Source organism: Tamandua tetradactyla, chromosome 6 (genome assembly GCF_023851605.1).
Source record: "Tamandua tetradactyla isolate mTamTet1 chromosome 6, mTamTet1.pri, whole genome shotgun sequence".
In the NCBI taxonomy this organism is placed as follows: Eukaryota; Metazoa; Chordata; class Mammalia; order Pilosa; family Myrmecophagidae; genus Tamandua; species Tamandua tetradactyla.
The window spans coordinates 33,411,350-33,435,189 of NC_135332.1; the positions used below are offsets into that span (position 1 = coordinate 33,411,350).

General features: G+C 37.2%; 1 long non-coding RNA gene across 2 annotated transcripts in view; it reads right to left on the reverse strand.

Moving 5' to 3' along the window:
- Positions 1-10,192: 10,192 nt before the first annotated feature.
- LOC143685941 (uncharacterized) overlaps positions 10,193-23,840 on the reverse strand; it is a 46,064-nt gene continuing 32,416 nt past the window's right edge. The window contains exons 4-5 of one of the 2 annotated variants that reach the window (XR_013176804.1): positions 15,202-15,337; positions 10,193-10,298 (exon numbers count right to left, since the gene is read on the reverse strand). This is a non-coding gene — a long non-coding RNA (uncharacterized LOC143685941). Of the gene's footprint in view, positions 10,299-15,201; positions 15,338-20,783; positions 21,128-23,840 lie in introns of those variants that run through there. The other variant, XR_013176806.1, reaches the window with a different exon arrangement.

A 23,840-nucleotide genomic window follows, 5' to 3' on the forward strand; every position in this document is an offset into this window, starting at 1 on the left:
TATTTTATGACACTGAAAAATCTTCAAGCTACTTTTCTTTCTCCTGCCCTTTTCCTGATTCTGTGAGGAAATTTCACATTCCTGCCTCTTACTGAACATTTCATTCTTTTCTTTGTTTTAGTATAGTCTCCTCGGTGATGCTCTTAATTCCTGCTCCCCATGACTCTAGCCTGCACAGGCAACAGTTTATGAGCCTGACTCTCCTCCAAACTCCACCTAACCTTGCAACCCCACTGGCCAGCAGTGACTAAGTCAATTAGCCCTTTCCTGCTTTGGTACAAGCTCTCCAGAGGAAAGTACTTTCGTTGGCTCCTGACCAGTCAGAAGGTTAGTTCCCTAGGATCTTGGTACACAGGGTCTTAATGTAGACTGCAATGGGGATTCACAGCTCTGAGCAAAGGTGAGATTATGCTCAGTGCACTTCTCTGAATAAGAAAATAAAGAGGTAAAGAAAACATCCTAGGAACACTCCCATCAAAAGATTTCATGAAACAATGTTAATGTAAACTTCTGAAATATGTGTGTATCTGGACTGTTCTTCTATGGAACATCTTTTATTCCTCAAGACTAGAGATAACTGGGGTGTTGTGAATTATAATAATAATATTATAAAATGAGGGGCAGAGGTAAGTCTCCATTCTTGGACTTGATTTTGTTTCTCAAGAGTTGGTACAGTGTCTGTTAATCAATTAATCGTTCATATGGCTGACTAGTTGTAGAAGTGCAGGAGCTCCCATATTTAAGGTAGATTACCCAAATCAGATGCACAGTTCAGGCTTCCAAATGAGGAGCACAGTAGCAGGGCCTTACATGTTAGGGTGTTGAGTGATGGTGGTGGTGGAGGTGGTGTTATAAAGGACATCCCCATGCTCCCTTTCTGAGTTCTGCATCATACATCACTTTTATTGCACGTTAAAGTTTTTAGTGGAGAACAAGAACTAGCTGTTGCACACAGTGGTCTTAAAGTCCCTGCCTCCATCCCTGTCCTCCCTTTTCTCTCCTTGCAATCTAGACCTAGTTGTAAACATCTAATTAATCAAAGTACAGCCTCCAATTGAAAATGTCAAGGAGTAGTTAACTCCTATCTTATTCAAATTGTTCTAGAAACTGCAAAAAGAGGAAAAGCTACCTCACTTAGATTATGATAAAATATAACCTTGACACTAAGACCAAAGCAAAATGTGAGTAAAGCAAATTTTATGTCAATGTCTACATGAATGTTTCTACATTAATGATAAAGTCAAAGAAATATTTAGCAAGCAGAATCTAGTTGCACATATTAGGTAGAGGTTGATTTACCATGAAAATAATGAAATTTAAACCTCAGAATCCTTCAGTTGTAAGAGATTCTTCTAAGGTCCATTGACTCATTTTGGATTTTTAATTTTGGAATATTTTTTCTTAAAGATGGCTCCACAAAAGTAAATAAGCATCAGGACCTACAGAACTTGGATGTGCTTGTTATATACACACATGTTTACATGCAAATATCAACACACCATGACCAATAGGGTTTACTCTAGAAATGTAAAAATCATTAACAATTTGCTACAATAACAGAAAAAAGAAAGTTAGAAATATATGATCATCTAAAAATCTAGTAGAAAAGAGCACTGGATACATTTCAACACCCACCCACACTTAATAATAGAGCTGAATTTACTTAATCTGATGAATAGTAACCACCAAGAACTTCCAACAAGCACTGTGCTTTATTATGAAGTGTTAGGTACATTTCCTTGAAGGAACAAGACAAGGATACTTACTTTACTATTCACCACTAACTCTAAGGTCATAGTCAATCCAATATGGCAGTATCAACACATAGTGAAAGAATGGAAAGGAAAACATGAAATAGATCTGTGAATAGATTTTTATTCACAGATGAAATGATTGCCTTTATAAAAATATCCAAAATATCTAATAAAAACAATGAGAATCAATAAAAGGTTCAGAAAGTTTACCTGACACAAGATTAATATGCCAATGTCAGTGATATTGTGATGTACAAGCATAAGTCAGAAGATTTAATAATTAAAAAGACACCATTCACTCAAACCCCATGCATAAATGTTATGAGGTAATGCATTCATGACCATTGTAATCAAAATCCCATCATATGGAAGGACCAAGAACAGCCAAATCACGAAAATTAATAAGCGGTACTCACCCAACATGACACTGACTTATTAAACCTCAATTTAAAACCATGTGGCTCTAGGGCGGGCCGCGGTGGCTCAGCGGGCAAAGTGCTTGCCTGCCATGCCGGAGGACCTCGGTTCGATTCCCGGCCCCAGCCCATGTAAAAAAACAAACAAACAAACAAAATACAATAAAACAAGAAAATGTTTAAAGATGTTTCCCTTTCTTCCTTCCTTCCTTCTCTCTGTCTTTCCTTCCCTTCCTCCCTCTTTAAAAAAAAAAAAAAAAAAAAAAAAAAAAAAAAAAAAAACCATGTGGCTCTAGTGCAAAATAGCCAAGTAGACTAATGGAACAAATGGAAAGTCCATACAGAGACCTTTGTAGATATGGGATGTTGGTTTCTGAGAACAGATAACACAGATCAGGGAGAAAAGCAGGGACTATTCTGTTGGGTAAATATTTAAAGGAAAAAAAGACTCATCTATTTCTCCCATAAAACACAAAAATAAATTCCAGATGAAAAAAAATTAAAATGTGAACAGTAAAACTTCAACCTTTTAAAGGAAAATATAGAAAAATATTACTATGACTTTTGCATGGAGAAAGATTAATAAATAATTCACTCAATGCCTAAGACAAAAAGATCAATAAATCTGACAATCAAAAATGTAAAACTTCTGTATAACAAAACGCATTACAAAGTAATTAAAAGATGAACCACAGAGAGGAAATAGATATTCGCAGCATTTATAGGTGACAAATGAGTAGTGAGGTAGACATTAGCTGTGCCTAGAGCTACCCAGTATATGTTGGATGCCCTTCCTGATATTTGGGGAATTTCTTGTTAAGTGAGTACTGCTTCCCCAAGGCAGAAACCAGTAAGGCACCAGCAGATGCCTAGGTTTCAAAGATCAGATGGACCTGTGCAAGACTGATTAGAAATGAAGCCCATGGCTTTGGTGGACAAGAAGCAGTATCAGAGTTTCCAGCCTTCAATTTCCAGGCTCATTCCTGGGAAACCCAGTGTCTGGGACCAACTGTGCAGCTCTGAGGTCTTTGCTGGAATAATTATGCAGTGTGATGTGTACGAGCCACAGGGCCTTCTAGTTCAACTCTGTCCTCCAGAGATTCTATTAGCCACACAACAGTCTCTCTTTTCTCTCTCTTTCTTTTTTCAATTATTGAAGTAAAATTCACATAGCTAAAATTAATGATTTTAAAGTGTACAACTCAGTCTCATTTAGTACAGTCACGATATTGTATAACTATCACCCCTATTCAGTTCCAAAACATTTTCATCACCCCCAAAGGAAACCACCTATGCAATAAGCAATCTCTTCCTACCGATACCTTTTTTTGGGGGGGGGGGTGCACGATCTGGGAACCAATATCTTTTAATATGTAACTTCTCTGCTTAAACTGGCTAAAGTGAGCACTATTACTTACAATTAAGAACAATAAGAGATACAATTAGTATCCAGACTATATAAATAACTCTTACAAAATCAATGAATCAAAGGAATTTTAAAATGAACAGACAATTCACAGAGGAGAAAACCGAAACTGAATGACTAACAAGTATATGAAAAGATGCTCACCTGTACTAGGAATCAGGGAAATGCAAGTTAAAGAAGATAACAAAACTTCACATGCACAATTGGCCAACATTAAAAATCAACTAAGACCAATGGAAGGAGAGGATGTGATAAAAAAAAAAACACCGTATATTGCTGATAGAATGGTAAATTCAAACAACATGAGAGTAAACACACATCAGATCAAGCAGAGGCTGTATCCACATATGACACAACAAATGTGTGCTCTGGAGAAACCACTTCCCATATTGCAAGGAGGCATGTGCAAAGATGTCCACTGGAGTTGTTTGTAATGTTGAAAGTATGAACTCAACTTAAACAAACAATAGGAGAATAAATATATCAATTATGCAATTTTAATTCCATGAACTGCTATACAGAAGTAAAAATAAATTAACAAAATTAATGTGTTCCAGGGATAAAGTCTAAATAGTTTTTAGTGGCAAAGAAAGAAAGATGTAAAGGAAAAAAGAAAGAGGGAACTTAAACATTGAATAGTATCATGCCAAGTTTATCTGTTTTTTTTTTCCAAAATAAAACCACAAAATAATGCTCTGTAGAGTTTAGGGATATATACACGTAGTGAAAATATTAAAATCATGAGCCTGTATAAAGAAGACTCACCAATTTTGGGATGACATTTACCTCTGCAGAGAAAGAGGTAGGAATGGGGTGAAGGTCTTCAACCATTTCCATTAGGTTCTATTCCCTAAAAAAAAAAAAAGTTTCTGAAGTCATTATGCCAAAATGATAAATGGTTAAATCAATTATACTGGCATACAATATGGAATTTCATGTAATAAAACATGAGCTCTTTGAGGCTGCATTCTCCTGAATATAGCACACAGTGCATATTCAAAAATACTGGCTCATTACTGACTGAATCAATGAATCACTATTTTAGGTGATTAAATAGCCATAATAGTAGCAGCAAATATGCAACCTTAAATAAATATAAGAATATTAAGCAATTTTTTAGAAAATGAAATATTGCAAAAATTGTCCTTGAAAATCCTGTTTAAAAACCACACATTATGGTGAGACATACTTGCAATCTCACTGAGATTTTGCAACGTCTTCCCACCGGACTTGGAATTTTTTTGTTCAGTTAAGCACTATATAATTAGTAGTTGCCTTGTGTTCACAGTTGAATTTGTACCAAATATATGTATCTTTACATGTTACAATTACATGCCTGGAGGTGAGAAGTGTGCTATTAGAAGCACGAGGAATCTGAACTTAAGGGAGAAGCAGCTTGCATCTCCCATGTCCGGGTGCTTTTGGGCATGCGCTCCATGAGTAGAATGGCAGGGACAGTCGTGCTCTGTTTAAGCTATTATTTTCCTCTCCTTTGCCTTTATAGACCAAGTGAGTATAACTGGATTTATATAAGTTAACTGAGAATATTATATGACTCAACCTTAAATGGAATTATTGCATTATTACTAAAATCACAATTAACTAGAGAATGCCAGAAACATGCTGTTTTAACAAAGGAACACCCTAAGTTCCCCATATTAATGTCATCATGCTCATTTGTTTATTGGTATCAACTCAAAAGAGGAGAGCATCTTTCTAAAGTTTCCACACCGGAATTCATTTCTACAAACTGCTGCACCTGAAAAATTCACAGTTCATCCAAATTTGCCACTAATTGTGAGTCTGCCACATAGCATATCCCCAAACATCGACAGGGGCAAGAGGCATTTTGGTTCAGTGTATTATCTTTGGCCCTGACCTCTTCAGGGTTTTTATGTCAAATTGAAGGTAAGTTTATCAAATTTTAATGGACCATGGGCTCAGAGACATAAAGGACATTTTCAAATGCAAAAAGAGTCTTGACAGCTTGGAATGATAAGACAATTAAATCAAGCTGGAATTTAAAATACTAAATGCAAGGACCGGGACCTGAGTCAAAAATCAATGATCAAATAGAGACTGGAGGATTTATATCTCAGGATCACCACATTAAGAGATACATATAAATTTTAATCAACAAGAAGGTCATCAGGGTTACTTTGGGCTTCACTCAGAAAACAAAAATTTTATTGGGATTGAATGAGTCCCAATTCAGTGGAGAACTATAAATTCTATGTTACTAAGTTAAGCATATTAGTATACTACAGTTTGCAGGTATATAGTTGAGTTCTAAAGTAATCCTTTCTTGACAAATTAACATATCTACCACAGCCAATGTGATTTTAGGCAAGATTAAAAGAATGCTAATAAATGTATATAGACTAAAACTGACTGACACAAGTCATCTCCAGAATTCTGTAAATAAATGTATCAAAATCCACATTATGTAAAATAAAATGTGTGTATATAACAACATATAACTTTAAAGAACAGAATATCTTGCTAACTGGGAAAAGGAAAGGATAGACTAAACTGACTATAGCTTAATCATTGATAAATTAACAAAAGAAAAGGAGCTGCTGAAAAACACAGATGATTCATTCATTCTACAACCAATTTTTGAACATTCAATATATGCCAGACACTGTCCTATACTCTTTACGTATATTAGCTCATTAAATCCTTATAATAATTATGCGGCACGTATTATCATTGGACTCATTTTACAGGTGTGGAAACTAAGGCACAAACCTAACCCAAGTTCTCTCAGCTTGAAATATACAGAGCCATGATTTGAATCCAGTCTCCAGAGCCTATGTTCTGAGCCATTATACACCCTAAGAATGGCTAGGGACATATAAAAGCACATTTGGAAGCAAATGCAGGCAGTGTTTATCCAGAATTGATCATTAAATCTGGTGGCTGGTCTCCGGATGGAAACAGCAGGCATGTTTCAATCCTGAAGAGGAAACCTTGGGCTATCATAAGGTAATGGCCTTGCACCTCTGAATCATGCTTGGGTTTCCCCTGGATGGTTCCATTCTCATCAAGAATCTGTAGGTGAAGTAAAGACCTGATAAAAGAAGATTCTGGAAAGATATAATCAATGGTCTTTCAATATTTGAAAGACTATCAGATGAGAGAAAGAGGAATTGTACATGTTGGGCATGGATCTAGGTAAAAGAAATAGAATCAGTGGATAGAAGTTGCAGGCAAATATAATTTGACTTAAAGAAGTGTTTAACCATTAAAATTGTCCAAAGATGAAGGGAGCTATGTTGGGAATCCCTGAGGTAACCAATGCTAAGGGTTTTTCACTAAGACCTGCATAACACAACATAGCTAGTCGAAATAAGCCTTGAAAGCAACCCTTTGTAAGCGGTATAACTTCTCTGGAAATATTTGCTTTTGTTACCAAAATCCTGACTGGTATAATCAATGAGATCTACTCTGATCAAACCCTTATGTGTAATAATACTTGAATGCTTTCTTTAGCTTGGGTCTTCATATTGATGACAAAAATTTTGTTGGGAATGAATGCAGTGGAGTATTGTAAACTCTAACCTTGCTGCTAATTAAGGCATATTAATATACCATGATCTGCAGGTATATGTTACATCAGTTGGGTTCTGATGCAAACTTTTTTGACAAATGGCAAAAAGAATAGTAATCATAGTGTAAAGTTGTCTATTGCTCTGTAGGAAACCAGACCAAACGTTGTGGCTGAATTCGAGTATATCTCACAATTAGGTGGTATAGGAATTTGGGCAGGGCAGAACTGGGTGGTTCTTCTGCTCCAAGGTGAGACAGCTGAGGCCATGTACTGAGCAGGTGCATGAGACCATGTACTGAGCCCATACCTGGGCTTGGCCAGAAGTTTCAATAAAGCTCAAATGTCTGGTGTCTCAATCATCATACTCCTGACTGCTCTCTCTTCACATGGCTGGTCTCGCAGCACTCTCGTTCTAACCCAAGGTCTCTCAACGTGCACTATTGACATTTTAGGCCAGAAAATTCTTTGTTGGGAGGGGAGGGGCTGTCTGGCGTACTGAAGAATGCTTCGCAGCATTCTTGGTATCTGTCCATTAGATGCCAGTAGCATCCCCTCACTACGCAGTTGGGATAGATGAAAATGTCTTCAGACATTGTCACATGTTCCCGGAGGAGCACATTTGCCCCAGGTAAGAACAAGTAGTCTAACTAAAGCTTTTGGAAAGTCTGGAAGCAGCTTCCAGGGAGGAAAAAAAAAAAAAAAAAAAAGAACAGAAGCTCCCTGTCCTCTCTAGGCCTGGTCTAGTCCCAGACAATCCCTCCTGCCACGTTTCATTAGTTAAAGCATGTCCCAGCCCAGCTCAGAAACAAGGGCTCTGAAGGGGAGCAGAGGGAAAGAATTTATGGCCAGCATTAAGCTACCTCATACAGCCTCTCTTTTGGTGTTATTTGGAATCTTCGTACACGTTTTAATAGGATCCTTTTTCTGCGTCCTATTCTATTATTATTCTGTATAAACTGTTCTGTGATGTCACTTCCTATGCAGTGAAATTGTGTAATGGCAAAGAGTTTAGTACGTGGGCCTGCAAGACCTGGGATTGAATCCTGGCTTTGATACTTAGTGGCTGTGTGGCTTCGTGCATTAGAAAGCCACCATGACTTCATTTCATCATCAGACCCACTTTTTCAAATTATTACTCCTTAGGATTGTTGTGAGGACTAAATGAGATGATGAATACAAAGATCTGACACAAATTCGTGGTACTTAGTATATTGCCAATAAGTATATTATTATTCTTATATTATCATCAGGGCCTTATCCCTAGCTTCTACTTATGAACATGGCCAAGGTTCATGCCAAGGATAGACATTATCAAGTAATTTCTATAGAAGTCGATAGCCTCTACTGCTCTCTGCAAAATTCTTGCTTCTGTTTTTGCAGCAACCTGGAAAAGGCTTCTGTCTCTATCTGTACATCCTGCCTTTTCTGTTTTCCACCTGGAATGCACAGTATCCCAAACCGGTGCTTTCCCTACTGCTGTGGTAAGGTGTCATTCTGGTAGAAAGAATTATTGCACAATTTGAATCCAAATTGAGATCAGAATTTTTCCATTGAGCGTGAATAAGACCACCAATTTATTTAGCCATCACATCAATAAGCTTCTACTTTGCTGCAGTTTTGGGGTTTGTTAAGTTAGCTGCTTTTTCCTATTGTCATATTAAAAGCAATTTATAAAACTTTTGTAGAGGGGATTTACAGTTAAATAACTAGCTAGAGTAAATGAAATTTAAGTTGCCTAAAATATAGAAATGCCATGAGAAATCTGTGTGCATTTCTCAAGGTCTGCTAAGTCACATCAGTACTATTTAGAGATGACTGTACAGAAGAGAAGGAATGAGAATTTCCCGAATAAAAGTCCAAGGGGAATGTCATTTTGTAAGGGATCAAAAACTATGCAAACATACTTTAATGACAATGCTCTGTGAGAAGCAGTCCTTAATACATACGTAAGACAGTCATTAATATTCACTTGAACTTGGCATTCCAAAAAAAAATACTAAGGAAGTAGCCAGGTGAAGTCAGGCTTCTCTTTTGCTGGAAACTGTCACCTACATAAAAGGCAGTTCCGGCCTCTCTTCAGATGTGTGCAATAGAAAACTTATCTGAAACAGAGCAGGGAAAGGAAGCAGAATTCAGTGACAAGGTTGAAGTGCTGGTCAGAGTTGTGGAAATGGGATTTACCCAAGAATAGTAAGGACAAAACCATGATCATAGCAAATCCCTCAAAGACATCTTAAATGTGGTAAAGTCTGGGATTAAAATAAATGGATTTGTTTAGCAGCATCCAACATAAGATAAGATGTCTTTCCACTTTGATGGAATTAGAAGAAGAAAAAGGAAAAAAGAAAATCCCTGGCCTGCTCCTGGAGAGATGAGTAGTGTGTGCATTAAGGAAAAGTGACAGGAAGACAGCTGCAGGAAGTACCATGTGGGCCCATATAAACCAGAAACTTTCAAAGTGATTAAAACAGCATCTTGGCTTAGGTTGGTCTCAGAAATTTTTTATATGCAGGTTGCTTCCTTTAGAGCCATTTTAAGAAATACAGATCTCCAAATTGTCAGTTTTTCTCTTTGTGGGCTAGGGTAGAAATATTAATTTGTTTTGGAGTTCAATAAACAATTCCCATCCCACTCAGCAATGATGAATGATGATAGCTAACATTTATTGAATGCTTGCTTTGTACCACATATGCTGCCAAGCACTTTAAATACATGAATGTAATCAACCCCACAATGAACTTTTTGGTTAGATACTGATATCCTCCTCATTTTATAGAAGACACAGCCTAAGGGAGTTTACAAATTTACTTAAAATAACACAGAGTTTGGATTTGACCTTAGATCCACCTGGCTGTTGAGTCTGATCTCTTTATAAAAACACCTTAATGCCATTCAACTTGACCTCATTCATTCATTTTATTCAGTTACGCATGTACTCATTCTTTCCACCCAATTTTAACAATAACGTTCTGCATGGTAGGCATTACGGTTACAAAAGACAAGAGAGACCCAGTGCATGTTCACACATAGTTCCCAGTACATACCCTTTACCTCCATTGAAATAACAGCCTCAGTCTCCCAAACTTCCCATGCCTATTCTTGCATATTCCTAGGGGTAGGAAAGGAATTCCTTTCAAAGCAATGATGGACTGTGAGATGTAAAAAGACATGGTAAGGCTATGTTTAAAATAATATTAGCAGTAACCACAATTATTTTATTATTCCTCATATTTCATCTGTGATTTCTATGAGCCAGGGACTCTCCTGAGCACCTCATGTAAATCGTTTCATTTAAGCCCCAAATTTAAGTACTGTGTGGAGTGCACAGGGATACCAAATCTTTTATTGGCAGATGAAATCAAAGTCAAGGTTAATCAAGCCTGATTTGAAATGTCAGGAATGACGGAGTCAAAGAAGTTCAAGAGTGATTGCCTCAAAAACCAGCTCATGTTTTTGAGCCCAAAGGTACACGATACATGAATAGATCAGGCTGGCTTAGAGGGTCATATGCATACAAACACAGCTCACCCTGTGCTTCCCACAAATATACTTACTTTTCTAGTTCATATATACACAGTTTTCAAGATTTCCTCCTCCAGTATACACACACGTTTCTCTCTCCTTCTTCTTACCAATTCCTATCAACATGGCTTCGGGCATCCTCGCTCTACTGAAATTGTTATTTCATATATCGCTGAGAACTCAACTTTTGTGAAACCCAATTACTCTCCTTACTCTTCACAATACTCGATATTTTTGAAGTATTAGATGCCGCTGATCAGGCTTTGCTTCTTTAAACCTTCTCCTCCCGGAAATATTTTGTTTTGTCATATTCTCTGCGTTCTTTTCCTTATTATATAATTGTGAATTTCTCCCCACACCCCATCTCTCATGCCTTTATTTCTGTTCAGTCATAGCCTCAGGAAGCCACTGCTGTTTCTGCAACTCCTACCACCCGGAAGATGAATTACAAATCTAAGCGTCAAACCATGAATCTAGTTACTTACATTCTAACTCTGCATTTCCAATTGTCTCTAGACTATGTCTGCTTAGATGGCACATCAGCAGAAGTATATTACGGTAGGCCAGGCTGTGCATCAAACAAACAAACTTGGAAGACCAGTGACATATGCAAAATGTTTTATCGATACTCATGTTAAACCCAATGTGGGGCAAGTGTCTCTTTTCCAAACAGTGACTCAGGAATCCAGATTCTTTCTTCTCGTGATGTGGCAGTGCCATTTTGCACATGTGGCATCCAGCCCAGACCAGATGTGGCATACTGATTACACACATATCCCATTAGCCAGAATCTGGTCACATGGCTCCAAACAAATTTTAAAGGATGCTTGTAAATGCAGTCTCCATGTGAGCACAAGAGGAAACAAATCAAGCGGGATTTGGTAAAGACAGAGTATTTTCTCTATCTTCACCCCAAACCATCGTTAGCCAACTCTAGCAAACTATTTTCAATAGTCATTCATTACAGGTTCTTGAGTATCTCAGTCTTAAAACCTTTAAGTTATCTTTAACAAATATTTCTACTTTATTTCCAACATAAAATTTGACACCAAAAGCTATTACTTCTTCTTTGAAAATATAACTCAAATATTTCTGGTATCAATACCTTAGACTAGACTTTCAAAAACTTCCACTTGTATTACTGCAAATGTTTCCTACTGTATCATTTCCTTCCTCAGTTTTCCCTGTATTGTCCTTCTGGATTTATCTTCCTAATGCAATGTTTCTTTTATTTCTTTCTTCTGCTCAAGTCTTTCTATTTTAATCAGCATCAAGGCCAAACTCTTCTGGATATCAGGGCCTTGTATCATCCGGACCCCAGATGATTTAATCATCCATTGCTATACAATATGTTCCCAATATTCTGAGCAGGTTAATTACCCTCATAAGCTTTGGACCATCCTACCCCAACAACCAAACATGCAAGCCATCCTATCACCTGAAGTGCACGGACTCTCTTGGTTGTGTATCCAAATCCTATCTACCCTTTACATTCCTACTTTTATTCCACTTCTTACATGAACCCTTTTGTGTCTATTCCAGACCATGATGATCATTTAATTCCCCGTGCTCAGTTCGGCACTTCAGTGCTTTTTCATGTTAGTTTTTTTCTCCTAAACTAGCCTATATTTACTTATTTCAGGCCTCATAGTTTTCTCACAATTGCAGAACTCAGCACTATGTACTCATTTGTGTCCAATTTTTCTCTTAATATCTTATAGTCCTTTGGAGAGTGATAGGCTATAGTCAATTCCAAATAAAATGAAGATATTGCAAAGTTCAGAAAATTGCAATCGTAAGACATCCAAGAATAGTTGTTTATTTCCGTAGCACATATGTCCATGGATCTTTTCATGAATTCTACCAGGTTGTTATTTTCATGAGATAAAGTCAGTAGCGTATAAATTTTTTATAGGATTCCTAAAAAGCATCAAAATAATGTAAGCGGGCCATGGTGGCTCAGCAGACAAGAGTTCTTGCCTGCCATGCCAGAGACCTGGGTTCGATTCCCAGTGCCAGCCCATGCAAAAAAAAAAAAAAAAAATTAGTGTAAGCACTCTTACCATAAACCTATATGAAGAGATTTAATTAATCCAAAATATTATATATTTTTCAATATTAAGTAAATGGACTATATATAGACACTGGCAATTTCCAGGCAACTGCAGGCTCCAAAACCAAACCACCACCTACTTGTAAAACGAAGAGTTTTCCTGCTGATTTAGGTTTCGCCCAAATATACTCACCTTTTCTCCTGGGTATATGTGTTTTAATCAAGTTCTATCAGGGGTTTCCAGGATTGAATGACTGATGCCATTATTGCAGGCTGTTTATAAGGTTTTTCTTCAACCTGTGACTCACTATCAATGAATTCTTGACAGCCCAGCTGGGGTGGGCAAGAATCAAATCCATTTTGCAAAGAACTTGCCATCTTCCTCTCTTCCTCCAAATCCTTCCTGCTTCTGGAGGTTACTTTCTGTGCCCATATGTTCTTCCATGGGCCTACTCCATCTTGGTCTTCTAGCCCCTTGTTTGGCATATTTCTATAAAACATCTTAAAAGTTTCATTTCATTCCCAAATAAATACCTGTCTATTCAAAATTAAACCACCTGTGTCTATATGCAAACTCAACTAAAATCAGCTGAATCACAACAAAATAATTTGGGATATTTACAAGCAAAACTTTTACGTAGTAGTTCGGTTTGTTCAGCTCTGCTAGGGCCTCTGGTTTCCCAGATATCAGCACAATCTTTCCTTTTCCCCATGCAGCCTCTCAGTGATGAGGCGACATCTGAGAGAGTCTGTCTTCTATAGGGGTATTGCTATTTTGTGAGTGATGAACTAGAAGGACACTGGAGGGGAAATCTTGCTTAAATAGCTTGATTTGAATAGCTGCAGCTATCCAGGGAGTTAGGAAACCCAGGTTCCAGCCCCAGTGCTGTCACTCACTCGCTGTGCTGGCCATGGACAAGCCATTGAATCCCTCCACACCTCAGGTTCCTTGTTTGTAAGGTGACAGAGTTGGAGCAGATGATTTCTGAGGCCCATTTGCAATCTTTTCTGCTATAATTTTTTTTCATCATTGATATTCATTGTGATTTGCAAAGAGATGGGAATTTTGAGCAAAGCTTTTGATTTAAAGTCTGTGCTCAGAAGTGTGGCTTGCTGGGTGCGAGGAATACTAACGAGGGTATTCAGATGTTTTACAGGATGAACTCCAATGGCCACAAAATCTTCCCTCTCCTGAGCTCCAGATCCAAGAATATTCTTTTTCAGCTGGAACGTTCATTCCTCATGGTGGGCGTGGTTAACAAGAAGAACAAAATGCCTCTTGTTTTTCTTTTTTTTGAGCAGAGCCAAGCATGATATGGACCAGCCTTGCAAATATGCATTAAACATTTACCAGCCCACCAGGAACATTTTCAATCATATTTCTATCAGTCCCTGGAAAAGGAACCATTAACTTAGTTGTGACTTGCCTTATGAAATCTTCAAAATTGTCTAAACCCAAAGAAATATGATTTAGGTACCCAAACACCTAATATAGTAATATTATACAATGTAGAATAATACAGAATATAGTAAAATCCTGACTCTGACACTGAGAAAGCCAAGTTCAATCCTGTCCTCATAAAGCTTGATATTTTTGCTCTTAGTGAGTTTATCTGTCTCTAAAGCAGTGGTTCTTGAAGTTTAGTGAGCATCAAAATCATGTAGTGAATTCATCAAAATCTGGATTCCTGGGCTCCAAATCCAGACGATGTGACTGATTTAATGTGGTGGCTGAATTCTGATGATATATGGCAAACAAATAAATATATTCTATTATAAATGATTAATCTCTCATTCTGATTCTCAAGTTCCTAATTTCTAAAGTAATATAAATTACTTTAGAATTTCTAAAGTAATAGAAATTACATATAATAAAACCCAACTCTTATGGTTGTTTTGAGGATTAATGAGATGATTTATATGGAAGCACTTTGTGAAATGATAAGTTTTATTCAAATGGGGGATGTAGTAGTAATTATAGTTCTAGCAGTAATAGAAACCACTGAGATTTGTGTGTACTATAAATGAAGCTCTTGATTGGAGAGGTGAATCTTAAATCCTGCAACAGGGTTTAAGCAGAATTCTGTAGGCTAGCCTGGGAACCTAATGATCATACATAAAAGGGCACCACATATATAAATGTTTATACCTATGAGAAAATACACCCCAAAATTCAAAGTTAATTTTTAAAACACACACAAAGATATCTGTGTTGTAAATAGAGCACAGTAGTGATTTAAATTCAGACTGCAGGTTTCTCCTATCATAGAAACTTACAAATGAGCAAGAGGAGAAGGATAGAATAATCTTTTTGATATTGGATTACAGTCAGAGATGTCAGTATGAACTCATTTTTATAGGAAGATTGAGCAACTGATAGAGAAATAAATACAGATATGTGTGGATACATGGATTAATATTCATGCATGCATTTCCTAACTCTTTTTAAAATTGAGGGCTTAGAGGCTGAGACTCACCAGTAGCAACTCTTACAGATAGCACCCAAATCTTGGTTTCTAAACACCATACTACATTCAAAGAAGCTAGAAGTCCTTGAAGAAGCAGCTGATAGTCATGCTAGGGCACAGGAAATACAGGATGAACCTGGATCACCTGGTCATACAGAAAGAAAAACAGTGTTAAAAAAAAAAAATTGAGGCATGTGCAAAGTTCACAGAAACCAACCTGAAATTACTCCCAATATTCAAAGCTGGAAAAATTTGAATAGCGAAATAAACAACGGCAGTACTGAGATATAACCTAAAGAATAGAATAAATGAAACTAAAAATACACAAATGCATTAAAAATAAATTTAAAATTCATATATTAATGCCTTAAGGCCGGTTCTAATACCCACAGTGAAAGTTACCATTTAATGTTTTACGAAAGACATAGAATTTGAAGTCAAAAACCTTCATTTACAATTTGGTTCTGATGTTTATCCTATAGTGGCAAGTCATTGAACCCAAGACTTGGTTTCCCAAACTTCTTGTTTGAGTTGTTATGAGCTTCTCATGAGATACTGCATGCAAAAACATGGTGAAACTGTACACAGACAGTCAAATATTAGTTATTATCTGTTAGCTTCATTGGTCACCACAGTGGCTCTCATATGTAGTCCGGTAACCCTAAGGGATCCCCCAAACCCTTTCGGAAGCTCCATAAGGCTATTTCAGATATTATCTGAAAATTCTTTGGGTGATGAAGTGCAAATGCAGATAGCCAGCCAGCCAAGGATGCATGAAAGGACAGCTCTGTTAGATCTGAGGCTCTGGAGAGGGTGTGGAGAGGATGAGCATGGCGGAGGGGTCTTTGGGGCTTCACTAACATAGACTCCTAGAGGGACGTACGTCTATCTGGGTCCCAAACTCTTACCTTTATTGTAACCCACTGGGGAGGAGGAGGGCTTTCCTGTAAATACTGGGGATTGGCAATTTCAAAGTATAAGGTATAGAATGCAGAAGTGGTAAGGGGTGTTTGGAGAAGCTGAAGGGAGTTTCTTATCATAAAGTCATATGGAAGTACCTGACCTGCTAGAGAATTATGTGGCATGAAAGAGCAGAGTGGAAAGAAGCCATTTGGAGAAGAAGTGGCAAGGGCCCAACTGAGAAGTTAGGGGTCGCTCTTATTATCCAAACCACATAGAGGTAGAGGCTGTGATAGCCAGGGTTAAGCCCAGGGCAGAGATAACCGGAGTGCTCATTCAAAAGAGATACTAATGACTAAGCCAGGCAGGCATCAAACATAATTTCTTTTATACCATGACAGAGCCCAAATTATTTGCATAATAATAAAAAGTTGTTACATATATTCTTTTCACTTTTATTCATCAAGCATACAGTGGAGTTTTCCAGAAGCTGCATGATTGTGATGACATCATCACTCTAATGAATAATGGAAAGAGTATTGTTTTCCTTGTTTTAACAAATTCTCAGTTCTAATATCTACTATGGCAAAAATCAATAGATATAACCCACATAAATGAAAGCTTTTGGGGCCTTCAATTAATTTCACAAATATAAAGGATTTCTGAGGCCAAGAACTTGGAGAAAAACTATTTTGGTTCCTTATCTTACACTCTAAAATGATATTAAAGAGAATTAAAAAACATACAATCAGTTATTTTAAGGCAGGCATTTACTTGGATCAGTTGAATCATTGTTAAATTAGTCTGAATTTGGAAAATTACTTCCTTTAGTGAACACATGCTAATGTGCATGATACACTGAGGCACAGATGTGATCAAAACCTCTAACCCTGAGTCGAGTGAAATAGCAGTGGTATGAACATTTTAATAAAATATGATAAGTATTGAATACACCAGTACACAGAGAATACCCTGGGGAGAGATTAGGAAGATTTATCAGACAAGGAAACAGTTACAACATACTTTGAGGGAGAGAAGGGAAAGACATTCCAGAAATTGAAAATAATACAAGCAAGGAATGACAGCACGGAAGCAAGATGCATTTAAGAGTGTCTAGATGTTAGTTGTGGCTTGTTTGCTTACTGAACGTAAATTCTGCTTGCCTGGTTTTACTATCATTCTGCAAAAAGAGCCCTACTGACCTAAAATGGAAATTTTAAGGGTGTTACGTGAGTAGATGTCGAAATAGCAAGCACCTCCTGGGATAGAGGGGACTGTTTATTTTTAACTTTTTTTTAATTGTAAAGTATAACATATATACAAAGCAAAGAAATAAAAAAAATCAATAGCTTTCAAAGCACCTTCAACAAGTAGTTACAGGACAGATCCCAGAGTTTGTCATGGGCTACCATACGATCCTCCTTTTCCTTCTAGCTGCTCCAGAATATAGGAGGCTAGAGGGTTTAAATATTTATTTATCATCACAATTGACTTTTTTCCTTTTTTGTGTGAAAAATAACATATATACAAAAAAGCTATAAATTTCAAAGCACGGCACAATTAGTTGTAGAACATATGTCAGACTTTGACATGGGTTACAATTTCACAATTTTAGGTTTTTACTTCTAGCTGCTCTAAAATACTGGAGACTAAAGGAGATATCAATTTAATGATTCAGCAATCATACTCATTTTTTAAATCCTATCTTCTCTGTATAATTCCACCATCACCTTTGATCTTCCCATCCCTCTCTTTAGGGGTGTTTGAGCTATGGCAGCTCAAAATTTCTCATATTGGAAGGGTATGTCACTAATATGGGGTAGGGAGATGGAATTATCTGATGTTTTGAAGAGGCTGAGCTAGGTTTCAGGACTTATCTGGACCAGGGACCCATCTGGAGGCTGTAGGTTTCTAGAAAGTTATTCTAGTGCATGGAACCCTTGTATAGGGAATCTTATATATTGCCCCAGGTGTTTTTTTAGGATTGGCTGGAATGGTCCTGGTTGGGGGTTGGCAGTTTATGATAGGTAGCAAGGTCTACCTGAAGTTGTATAAGAACAACCTCCAGAGTAGCCTCTTGACTCTATTTGAACTCTCTCTGCCACTGATACTGTATTAATTTTACTTCTTTCCTCAGGATGTAATTGTTGATCCCACAGTGCCAGGTCTGGATTCATCCCTAGGAGTTATCTCCCACGTCACCAGGGAGACTTTCATCCCTGGATGTTATGTCCCACATGGGGGGAGGGCAATGATTTCACTTGCAGAGATGGGCTTAAGGAGACTGAGGCCACATCTGAGCAACAACAGAGGTCCTCCAGAAGTAACTCTTAGGCATGCCTATAGGTAGTCTGAGCTTCTCTGCTACCTATATAAGCTTCACAAGAGTAAGCTAGAGGGGACTTTTTTAAGCAAAAGGAGAAAGGAAGAAATAATAAAGTTTCATGGGCTCTACTTCTCTTTTTATGGCAAGTATATAGTATTTGTATACTGTTTATTGTATTAAAACTTATTTTCATGGCCAGTACAAGTGAGCCATGCTTTTGTAGCTTGCCTGCTTTTCTGTTCTCAAATAATATTTCACTGAAGCTTCAAAGCCTTGTTTCTATTATTTCTTTCTTAAGAACTTTGCAAAGACTGAGCAATTTACAGTGCAGGCAAAATCTGATGCACATTTTGCATGCATCATCTTGTATTGAAAGAAAGAAGTAAATTAGCTTTTGATGGCCAATTGACTGCATTCACATGTGAAAAAAAAAACTTTTCTCTTTTCCACACTGTGTAAACCTAATAATCTTGCATAAACCCCAAATATTTTTGTCTTCTGAGGTTTGAGAATCATTCAGTATTATCAGTCCCTCGGGTGTAAATGCATCTTTGCCCTCTTGGAATCGGCTTTTACTTTGTTCTTTCAGGTGTACAAGTTCAAACTATTGAGAATGATTTTAAATATTCAAACATTCAAATATATTGTAGGGCATTTTGCTCAGGAATTTCAACCCTTATAAAATTCTCAAGTTGATAATGAAAAGGGTTATGCTACCTAGGTCTCCAGTGTCCTTATTTAATTTTCATAGATATGTATTTTATAGATTTGACAAAATATTATGGGACTTAACAAAGGCCATTGTGCCTTTTTTTTAATAAAAAAAATGAAGTTTTACATCCTTTAATTCTAATGCAATCTACATTTGAAATAGCAAAATTGGTCTCCAAGTTATTTAGGTAAATGTAGACATAAACCCACACAGGGTTGTAGGCAATGTCAAGATGTTATTTTGGGAGTTTCTGTTTTCTTCCTTTTTGAAATTGATCATCTGCATGGATAACATAATTATGGAACACAGCTCCAACAAGCCAACCACCGACTTGTATGGGATCCCTGATCCTGAACAGTGCAACTCATTGATTTACAGATTACTGTTGACAATTCAAAAACAAGTGCTGTAATAAAGCAAGTTGGTTTTTTGAATGTTAACATAATATACATGATAGGCAGCTCTTTATAATCAGAGGCTAATCATTATTAATTCCTTTGACATTCAGTGCAGTTACATTAATTATAACAAACTCCTTTAGCAAACATCTAATGAAGTCCAGAACTCAACAGTAAATACATTGCCATTTGGAATTTATTGTTGTACAGTCACTGGGAAGCGCAGCTACATTATCCAATTTTGAGCATCTCATTAATCAAAGCGAATTTCTGAATTTCCTGTAGTTTAAAAAAACTCCTGTTTTTGAAATGCTTGAAGATTGTGTCTTATTTTTTTCTGTTGGTCCTATTTGACTTTGAAAAATCTTTTTGATCTTAGGAAAGGGATTAAATTTTCCTTATCTAGACTTTTTCCTCTGAGTCTCTCCATTTTATGTACATTCTCATTATCTGTGCTTATTTTTTTGTGATTCATGATAATTTTTTAAAAAGGAGAGTTATCCCCATTCACATATTCAGTAAACTGAGTGGAGAGCAAATACCTCAATCATTCCTTCACTTCTGAAGTTTAGCTGTAGAAGAAACCAAAATCACCTCACCAGAGTCTGAATACTCTAAACTAGCACTAAATTATTTTGTCTCAGACATATATGTTGTGTTACATAATCATAATTTTGTTATTTTTTGTACTAATTGCTTTTGCTAGTAATGTCCTATTTTTGGGGTGGTTTTTAGTTGCAGGCCTGCAGGCTTTGGAATCAGACAGGTCTGCAGTTTAATTTTTGTGTGCTTCTGAGAAAAGGACTGTGCTTGCTCTAATGGGAGAATACATTTTAGGCATGCTAAGAGGATTAGTTATAATGTTGCTGAGACTCAGAGCACGTGGTAAATATTCCACTAATGATGAGTAATCAGAGCTAACATTTATTCATCAGTCAATTTGTGTCAGGCAATGTGCCACTTACATAGATTAATCCAATAAAGTAAGTAAATTTAATATCCTAGTTTTAAAAATAAAGAAACTACGATTCATAGATGTTTAATATTTTGCCCAAGGCCAGAAACTGGTAAGTGGTGAGATAATTAGTGGATTGGGGATTTGAACCCATGAAATCTGATCCTAGGCCTGAGTTTTTAACCTCAGAGTTGTTTCTGATATTTTTATTATCCTGCTGTTACCGTTGTTATTGGATAAGTTTATATCAGAGAATTCCGGTTTTTTGGCAACTAATTTTCTTTTAGGATCTTCTGGAACAAGATAAAAGCATTTTTCAAGGAATGCTCCCTAACCCCAAGCTACTTTGACTTATGTTTGTCTGGGTATTCTTTTGAGTTCTCTGTAGAAGAGGTTTTTCTTTTCTTTTCCTCCTTCCCTCCTCCTTCTTTTCTTCTTTTGCTGCTGCTGCTTCCCCACCTCTCCCTGCCCCAGTCCAGAGTTGTTAGTCCAAAGTGTCTGAATGCAGGACCAAACCCTGAAACCAGGGATCCGCTTGGCTGTGGAGGAGCAGCTGTGCAGAACGCACTGCACTGGAGGCATTCATTCTCTCGGGCCATGGGCATCCTCACCACCACTTCCATCACACTCCACTTCCTATTTCACTTTTAAGAGTAAAAGTAAAATGGAAATAATTGAATAAAGTAAAATAAGCTAAAGGATCATGTCATAAAATGGCAAAGACAAAACAGTAAAAATGGGTAAATATAATAAAAAATACACACACAAACTCACTTAGGTGCAACCAATTCAGAAGACCAATTAGAACCACTCACTTAAATGTGAAATTACTGCAAACAGAGACATCTGAAATTGACTGCTTGCTCAAAGCAAGCGGCACTTCTCTTAGGACAGTCAGTAAAAGTTATTAGTGCCCCCTCTTGCTCCTCTTCCTTCTGCCTTTCTCAACTTCTCCCAGCTGAGTTTCCCCTTAAGGAAGCTCAGTCCTGCCCCAGAGGTTACTGGTCCATGCTGCTGATTATCAAAACTCATTGATTAAAACAATCCCCTATGCAGTTTTATCCACATACACACTTAGCTTTTCTGTTCACCATTGAGGGTAGGGAAATAGATGGCCAGTATAGCGTGAAAAAGCTTCTAGGTGATTTTCAATTGCACCCCCCCACTTCCCCTGATGTTCTTTGAATCACTGCTATATAATCTTAATATAAAACTATGTTGTTTCATTTTATTTCCTGATGATAGAATCAAACAATGCTGTTTTGCCTAGATACCCTTCCAGTGACTGTATAGGACTGAATGAGGGAGGGAGATCTCTGGTGCCTTGGGAACATTCTCTATCTCCTTCAGTAAAATAATTCTTTTGCAAATAGTAGCTAAATGTTTCTTCTATTTAGGATTCTAGAAAGCTAAGAGTTGGGAAAAAAAAGGTAACAGTAGAGAGCATTCATTCCAATGACTTCATCTTACAGATTAGTAAATGAGGGCTAGAGAAAAGAAATGACTTGTCCCACTAAGCCACTAACCACTAACTGGTTGGTGGCTGAGACAGGATTGGGGTCAGTTTTCCTTATGTAAAAAACACTTTGTACAGATGAGAGGAGCCATTGTGGGGAATATGCTGGCAAGTCATCAAGCTGCTCAGGATTCTCTCCTCCTCAGTCCTTTTGTTGAAATTGCTGGAAAGTCATCTGTGACACCAGGACTTTACTGCATCTCATCCTCATCCAATATTGCTCATTTCACCTGTGAGCCCAGTGTCACAGAAATGAGATCCTGTTGTTTTTCCCTGTACTTGTTTTAATACCACCACACTTCACACTATAAAGTAGAAGAATAAGTCTGCCATTTTATGAATGGTCGGAAAAAAGTCTGCCATTTTATAAGTGGTTGGATGTGACTGCTTGAATCTTTCAATACCAGAAATGTCCAGAAGGTTTATGCCTATTCCACACAGCAATATATAGGCCCCTGGTAATAACCCTAAGGCAATGGGCATTGACTCCTACAAGTATAGGAAAGAAGTAGTTGCAATCTCTGAGAGTTTGATGATAAATTTTAAGGTAAAAACTTTTGCCCTTTATTCTAGTTTGCTAGCGGCTGGAATGCGATGCGCCAGAAATAGAACAGCTTTTAAAAGGGGAATTTAATAAATTGCAAATTTACAGTTCTAAGCCTATGAAAATGTCCAAATTAAAGCAAGGCTATAGAAATGTCCAAATTAGCACCAACAAGAGGTTACCTTCACTGAAGAAAGGCTGACATTCAGGGTTTCTCTCTCAGTTGGAAAGGCACATAGCATACATGGCGACATCTGCTAGCTTTCTCTCCAGGCTTCTTGCCTCAAGAAGCTCCTCTGGGGGCGTTTTCCTTCTTCATCTCCAAAGGTCTCTGGCTGCATGGGCTCTCGTGGTTCTTGTGACTCTGTTACTCTCTCCAAAATGCTTCCTCTTTTAAAGGACTCCAGTAAACTAATTAAGATGGCGCCACATCTCCGTGGTGATAATCTAATCAAGTTTCCAAACTATAGTACTGAGTAGGGATTAAAAGAAACAGCTGCCTCCACAAGATTAGGATTAGGATTAGGATTAAAACCTGGCTTTTCTAAGGTACACAATCCTTTCAAGCCCGCACATCCTTCAGTGTCACTCTTAATGTTTAGACTCCATTAATATACAGGAATGCCGAGGAGGTGTACTTACAGTTGGAAAGTGTCAGGAAAGTCAAAGGAGGACAAAGCAAAGTGACTATATATATGAATATTAGAATCTGATAGGTCTGGGTTGGAAGTCTGGCTTTGCCACTCAATATCATTAGGACCTTGGACAAGAATCTTAAGCCCTCTGGGTGATAAATAAATCTTAGCACTTATAATAATAATAATTTATTAAAAAAATTTGTACTCATGAGAGATAGAATGTAAGATTTTCTGAGCTTGATTTAAATCCTAAATCTTTACTCTTTGATGTCATTTAAATTAAATTGATGTTTTTCAAGTGTTTTTTTTAAACAGAAAGTTTTGTTTTCAAATGAGTGATGATATCACGTTACATGCTTGTATTAACTAAGGATGGTGCTAACATTTATTTCAGTGCCTTTAGTATTGTTTTGTTCAATCATTTGCTTAAAATTTGTTTAGGGTTAAATCCACACCTTTGCTCAGAATGACAGAAATCTCAAAGATTGTATCAAATCAATATCTAAAGGATATCAGACTACCATCTTCAGATAGAAATGTGCATATACATTCACTGAATATAACAGCACCAGTGGGACATTCCGAAAAACTCAGGCTGCTTGAACTGCCACTCAACACTGACTAAAGACCTTGCAATTGATATTTAGCATAAATTAAAG